The following is an 8,204-nucleotide window of genomic DNA, read 5'->3' as shown; positions in this document are numbered from 1 at the left end:
TAGCATGTGTGAGGCACTGGGTTCAATCCTTGGCACCACATAAAAATAAATAAGTAAAATGTATTGTGTCCATCCACAACTAAAAAAGTATTTTAAAGAAAGACTTAGGAGAGATCAAAATACATTACTGAGTTAATTTTTTAGTATATAGTATGTAAATAAAATTTTGTTTCATGAAATCAAGTTTTCCATGTAATTAGTCTCATTCAATGATAGTATATGCACTTTTTAATATGAAAAACAAAAAGTTTATGTAATATTAGTTGCTTTTGTCTTTGGGGTACTGAATTTTGGTTGATTTCTTTCTTCTTCCTTTCTTTTTTTCTTTTTATGGTACTATGAATTGAACCCAAGGTCTCATGGGTGCTAGGCAAGTGTTCTACTACTGAGTTACATCCCCAGTCCTTTTTATTTTTATTTTGAGACAGAGTCTCACTAAGTTGTCCAGGCTAGCCTCAAACTTGAAATCCTCCTGCCTCAGCCTCCCAAATACCTGGAATTACAGATGTGCACCACCACCCCTGGTTGTGTGTATATGGTTGATTTCCCCCTATCTTTTCTGTATAATTTTTTATGTTTCTAAAATGAGCATTCATTCTTTTTTACATGGGAAAGGAAAACAAGGTTACAATTGGAATATAAGATGAAGGCTTTTTTCCAGAAAGAACAGAAGAAATTATTAACCATAAGAGGGAAAATTGACAACTTGATTTGGATTATATTAAAATTTAGAACTTCTGTTTACCAGAAGACATTCAACTAATATATCCAACAAAAGACTTATTTACAGGATGTATTAAGGCCTCCTCAATCTCTGTAAGAAAAACACAAACAACTAAATAAGAAGATGCACAAAAGACATGACACTGCATAAATGAGGATATCCAAGTGACTAATAACATATTAAAACATGCCCAGTTAGGGGCTGGGTCTGTAGCTCAGTAGTGGAGCATTTGCCTCACATGGGTGAGGCACTAGGTTCCATCCTTAGCACCACATAAAAATTTTAAAAATGGAGATATTGTATCCATCAACAACTAAAACAATATTTTTAAAAAAGATTGCCAGCTTTCTTAGTAATTAATGAAATCCATCAGAACCATAATGAAATACCTCTACATAAATACCAAAATGTCTATAAAGAAAAACTTTATAAGGAAAAAGTATGTCAGGCAAGGTGGTGCATGCCTGTAATCCCAGCAGCTCGGGAGACTGAGACAGGAGGATCATGAGTTCAAAGCCAGCCTCAGCCACTCAGTCACTTAAGGTCCCAAGCAACTTAGCAAGACCCTGTCTCTAACTAAAAAAAAAAGTGCTGGGGCTATGATTCAGTGTTTAAATGTCCCTGTTTTCAATCCCTGGTACAAAAAAAAAAGTATTGGTAAGGATATGGAGTAATTGGAATACTCATAACTGATGGTAAGGTTGGTGTGGTTTAAACACATTGGAAAATTATTTGGTAATATCCCCTAAAGCTGAATATGAATGTGTCCATACCTTATGCCCTTCAAATATGACTTCAAAGCATAAACCAGTAAAAGTGTTCTTATGTTCACCAAAGACATGCACATCATGTTTATAACAGTACAATGCATAATAATCCCACATTTGGAATCTGTTCAAATGCCCATAAACAGCAGAATGGAAAAATAAACTGTGGTATTTCACAGAATGGAAAACATTGCAATAATGAGAATGAATGATATAAAGCTACATGCAAAAAATGGATGGCTCTCAAAGTAATGAGTGATAAAATACTTAACACACCACCACCACCACCAACAACAACAACAAAATAAGCCAATCAATAAATGGGCAAAGCAACTGAACAGGCACTTCACAGAAGAAGAAATAAGAATCGTCAACAAATATATGAAAAAATGATCCACTTCTCTAACAATCAGAGAAATTCAAATTAAAACCACACTCAGCTTCCATCTCACTCCAGTCAGAATGGCAATTATCAAGAATACATGTAATGAAAATTGTTGGTGAGGATGTGGGGAAAAGGTACATTCATACATTTGCTGGTGGGACTGCAAATTAGTATAATCACTCTGGAAAGCAGTATGGGGATTCCTCAGAAAACTTGGACTGGAACCACCATTTGACCCAGTTATCCCCCCGCTCCTCAATATATACCCAAAGGACTTAAATCAGCATACTACAGTGATACAACCACTGTATATTTATATACAGTGTCCATAGCAGCTCAATTCACAATAGCCAAGATATGGAACCAACCTAGGTGCCCTTCAACAAATGAATGGATAAAGAAAATGTGGTATATATACATAATGGAATATCACTCAACCATAAGGAAGAATGACTTTATGGCTTTTGCTGGCAAATGGATGGAATTAGAGAATATCATGCTAAGTGAAATAAGCCAATCCCAAAAAACCAAAGGCTGAATGTTCTATCTGATGTGTGGATGCTAACATATGGTAAGTGGGGGAGGGGTAGAACTTCAGTGGATTAGACAAAGGGGAATGAAGGGAAAGGAAGAGGGATGGGGATAGGAAAGATAGTAGAATGAATCAGACATAACTTTCCTATGTTCATATATGAATACACCACCAGTGAAATTCCACATCATGTACAACCACAGAATGGGATCCTAATTAGAATAAGTTACACACCATGTATGTATAATATGTTGAAATACACTCTACTGTCATGTATATCTAAAAAGAACACATAAAAAAGATACACAAATGAAAAAAAGTAATGCGTGAAAGAAGTGTAGACTATGCAATTAAGATATTCCAGTGATAGTATATGCTATGTAATTCTATTGCTATTAAATTGAAATACATGCAAAATTAATTTATTTTTTATGCTTTACAGTGTTCTAATGGACCCTCCTCTGAACAAGTTTGTTTATACGGTGTTTTGATTTGGATTTCAGATGCCCCACAAAGATTCATACATTAAAGGTTTGGTTCTCAACTGATGGTGTTGGTAGGAAGTGGTGGAACCTTTAGCGAAAAGAAGTTAGGTCATCAGAGGTGTGCAACTGTGGTTGGAAATGCAACATTTTTTAAAAAATGTCATGCTTTCATCCTTGATGGTTGCCTTGAATAACATATTGAGACAGACTCTGGCCCCTTCTTCTCTTTCTCTCTTTGCTGCCTGGCCCCCACAGGTGAGCAGCTTTGTTCCACCATGAGCAGCCTGCCACTATGTTCTGCCTCACCACCGGTCCAAAAACAGTAAGGCAAACTGACCATGGACTGAAATCTCTGAACTATAAACCTAAATAGATCTTTCCTTCTTACAAATTGTTTATCTCAGGCATTTTGTCACAGCAATGTAAAATTAACACATGTGGCTTATCCATCTATAGTACTGGCAGTTAAGTAAGCATAACATCTGTCCCTGAATTTTACTCTTTGTGCAAACCTTCTCTGGTAGGCCCAATAATGCACTCCCATAGATATCCATGACCTAAATGCTAGAACCCATAAATATGTTGATCTTTATGGTAAAAGGAACTTTTCATTCATAATTAAATCAAAGACCTAAAGAAGGAGAGGTTATTCTGGAATATCTGTGTGATCCCAATCCAAAGTCATATGTGTCTTAAAATTGGAGAACCTTCTAATGTAATTAGAGAGATACCAGTTGCTGGCTTTTGAGATGGAGAACATGGGCCGTGAGCCAAGGAACGTGGACAGCCTTTAGAAGCTGAAACAGGCAAAGAAACTAATTCTCCCCTAGGTCCTCCAGAAGGAGCACAACCCTGCCAATACCTTCATTTTAGCTCCTGAGATTCATATTGGACTTCTGACCTACACAGCTTTAAGATAAAAAAAAAAAAAAAAAAAAAAAAAAACCTGTGTTGTTTTAAGCCAATAAATTGGTGGCAGTTTGTTATAGCAGCAATAGGAAACTAGCATACCTTCCTTCTGATTTTGAATTGGAAATGCAACATTTTTTTAAATGTCATGCTTTCATCCTTGATGGTTTGCCACTATCAGTAACAGCAGCAACAATCCTCAACTGTTGGAAGTTGGGCACGACTAAGAGTTATGAACTGCATCAAATCAAACCAGATACAGAGGAGTAAAGGCCACGCAGGGCTTATCTGCAGTTCAAACTCTTCACTGTCCTTGGAGGCTCCGTCACGAAGAAGTAAAAGTTGTTTCTGCAAGTTGCAGAGGCCAGATCAATGTTCCTATATGAACCTGCTCTTGGTTTAACAACAAACATACCTTGACAAATGGAGAAATCTTTCAAGTAAAGAATGGCATGACAATGAGCCTAAAAAACTGTTCATGCCTCAGAGTACTGGCTAAACCTCTGACTTGGGGCCAACCAAATGATCTCTTCAAGATCCCCAACAGCTCTTGGGAAGCTGAGGCAGGAGGACTGAAAGTTCAAAGTCAGTCTCAGCAATTTAGCAAGGCCCTAACCAACTTAGTGAGATCCTGTCTCAAAATAAAATATAAAAAGGCCTGGGAATATGGTTCAGTGGTTAAGTGCCCCTGGGTTCAATCCCTGGCATAAAAAAAAGAAAAAAAAGAAGAAAGAAAGAAAGAAAGAAAGAAAGATCTCCAACAGGAAGGAAATGTAATCAAGCAGAAGACTTGATGGTTATTAGCAAGTCTGCAAAGCAATAATGTGATTGTGCCAATCATTGGTGACCCACTGTCTCCATTCACATTCTCTGCTAGGGATCTCTGATCAACCCCCCCACCATTATTTTTCAAGTTTTATTTAAACATAACTTCAAAAGACAAGTTTCCTACCTCCCCCACCCCCACCACCATCATACAGAAATTCTGGAACCAGCACTGGATCTAATATTTGATATGCAATGTTGACACATCATTGAAGGTGGATCCTTGCCAATACTGGTTGAAAACAGCTTGGTATTATGTTGTAAAGTTGAACTTCTGTGTGTCTGTATTATTTTCTTAGGGCTGCTATAAGAAATCACCACAATCATGGTGGCTTAAAACAGAAATGTATTCTCCCACAATTTTGGAGACCAGAAGTCCTAAATCAGTTTCACTGGGCTGAAAAATTGGCAGGGCATCTTCCTTTCTTCTCTTATTAGTAGTCAAATCTCCTGAAACACCCTCAAAAGAACTCTTGTGATTGCAATTAGGGACCATCTAGATTATCCTGGAAAACCTCCCTATTTCAAGATCTTTCTCTTAATTATACTTTCAATGACATTTTTTTGGTATAAGGTAGCAGTCACAGGTGTGGAGGATGAGGATGTGGACACATTTGGAGGGGTGCTTATTAGCTTCCCACAACTCCGTAGGAGTTCCACTCATATTAAGTGCTCTAGAAATTCTCCTACCTAAGTGCACCCGGAAATATGTACGAGAGTGTTCATTTCTGAATTAAATACATTTTCTGAGCTGCAAAAAACCCTGGAAACCACCCAGAGGCCTATTGATAGGTGAATAAATAATTAAAGGGTGACATATTCATACAAACAGAAATTTATCCATTAGTAGAATTGGTTAATCTATAGCAACAACACAAAACATGTATTAGAAACAATGAAAATGCAAATTCTCATTTGCATGATACTGGTTTTATAAATATCAAAACATGTAAAATACTGGCTGAAGACAAATACGTGGTAAAGTAATGATTTTCTTTTAAATGAAAAGCAATCATAAAGACAAAGTTCAGTATCACCATTCCCCTGTGTTGGTAGAGATGGAGCAGGCTGGGGTTATGGGATTGGAGAGGAGCACTTGAGAAACTTCAACAACATTGGAGATGTTTTAGATCTTATCTTGTGTGGTGAGCCCTTATTTGTTATGCTTTATAATTTACACATGTGACAAATGTGCCTTCATATGCATCAAAGTGTGTTTTTAAAATTACTGAAGTATTTAGTGGCATCAGATTAGTCCTTTACCATAGCTAGGTACAGACTCACTTAAGTTTGCTATGGAACACAACGGGATTTACCGCAAAGATGCATATGAAAGGAAGCACCCTAAGTAACAACTGATCTTTTTCATAGCATAGTTTTCTTTCTGCTTCACTGTTGTGGTGGTGGTGGTGGTACTGGGACTGAACCCATGGGTGTTCTACCACTGAGCTATATTCGCAGTCCTTTTATATATATATGTTTATTTTATTCATTATTTTTATGTGGTGCTGAGGATCAAACCCAGTGCCTCACACATGCTAGGCAAGTGTTCTACCACTGAGCTACAAGCCCCCTTTTTGTTTTTATTTTAAAACAGGATCTCACTAAGTTTCCCAGACTGGCCTCTAACTACCTCATCCTTCCTGAGTAGCTGGGATTACAGGCTGTGGAGTCACCAGTGGATAAACCGGTATAATCATCTGTGGCCACCAGGGTAGCCAAATACAATTCCCCTCTAAGCCTATGGTCCTTTTGTTCTAAATGGGTAGTAGGGGACAGAGGAACTAGTAAGCACTTTGAAAGACTTTCTGATTGTTCAGAATGCTCTATCCTTTCCTGGGCAGGACAGAGCACTCTCCAGTCCTGTCCAACAAAGGCCAACTGTTATATGTTTAATGAACCTACTCAGGCCAGGCACAGTGGCACACGCCTCTAATCCTAGCGACTGGTAAGGCTGAGGCAGGAGGATCATAAATTCAGGGCCAGCTTCAGCAATTTAGTGCCCCTTGCCAAAAAACAAAAACCAACAACAACAACTAGAAGGTTTGGGGGTTTGGCTCAGTGGCTAAGTAACCTTGGGTTCAATCCCTAGTACCAAAAACAAACCAACCAACAAACATACTCTGGTTTTCCTCAAAAGAGTCACAATCAAAGATAATTCCTGCTATGGCATCTAAGGGCCACACCATAGGGAGGCTCGTTAAAATCTGCACCTCAATGCTGAGGATATAGCTCAGTGGTAGAGCACTTCCCTAGCAGTGCAAGGCCCTGGGTTTGTTCCCTAGCAAAACACACACACAAGGTGCACCTCAGACTCGAAATGAAGTTGCTGTCCATTTTTCCTTTGGTTCTGCTGTTATTCTTCACCATTGTGCTACTGATAGATTCATAGCAAAATTTAACCATTTGAATACATTCCATATATAGTTGGGGGTGGGGGGCAGGGAGCGGCTGGGAAAGCACAACATTTATACATTAACAGGAGCAACATCAACAATAACTAAGTACAGAAGGCAGTTGCTCCTTATTTCTGCATCTGTACACACGCTGGTATTTATGAATTCCTTTCTGCAAATCCATTGTGTGTATCCTTTGCCTTCAGCTGTCATTATAGCGACCAAGGGGTGTCATTCTGTGTGATTCTTTTGATGACAGAGAGAACCCCAAATGGTCTGGAGCAGTCTCAGGTTTTGTTATGGTTTGGATGTGATGTGTCCCCCAAAAGCTCATGTGTGAAACAATGCAAAAGTGTTTAGAGGAGAAATGATTGGGTTATGAAAGCCTTAACCCAATCAGTGAATTAATCCCCTGACGGGATTAACTGAGTGGTAACTGAAGTGGTGGGGTGTGGTTGGAGAAGGTGGGTCATTGAGGGCATGCCTTTGGGTTAAATATTTTGTATCTGGTGAGTGGAATCTCTCTGCTCCTGGTCATCACGTGAGCTGCTTCCCTCTGCCAGATTCTTCCCCCATGATGTTCAACCTCACCTTGTGCCCCAAGGAATGGAGTCAGTTTTCTACAAACTGAGACCTCCAAAACAGTGAAAATAAACTTTTTTTCCTCCTCTAAAATTGTTCTTGTCAGATCTTTTAGTCACAGTAGTCAAAAAGCAGGCTAAAACAGGTTTCAATTCAGTAGAAGAAATTTCCAAGTGGTAGCATCCCTCTGCTGGGAACTAAGACTTTCAGACAAACAGAGGCCTTAAAACCTAGGAATAAAACATGTGTATCCTACTTAGTTTTCTATGAATGGGACAGACAATTTTTCTTTGGACCTCTGGACTCTATCTCATCTCTCTTAGTCCATTTGGGTTGCTATAACAAAAGGCTATAAACCAGTAGCTTGTAAACAAGAGATTTATTTCTCACTGTCTGGAGGATAGGAAGTCCAAGCAAAGGCCCCAGCAGATTTGGTGTTTTATGAGGGCCCGCTTCCTGGTTTATAAACAACCACCTTCTTGCTGACAGAAGAGGCAAGGAAACTCTCTGGGGCCTCTTTTATAAGGGCACTAAGTCCTAATCATCTTTCAAAGAAAGTTCCCACCTCCTAATGCCATCACATTTGAGAATAAGTTTTC

Source organism: Sciurus carolinensis, chromosome 6 (assembly GCF_902686445.1).
Source record: "Sciurus carolinensis chromosome 6, mSciCar1.2, whole genome shotgun sequence".
Classification (NCBI taxonomy): domain Eukaryota; kingdom Metazoa; phylum Chordata; class Mammalia; order Rodentia; family Sciuridae; genus Sciurus; species Sciurus carolinensis.
Note: the sequence above shows the minus strand (reverse complement) of the source record.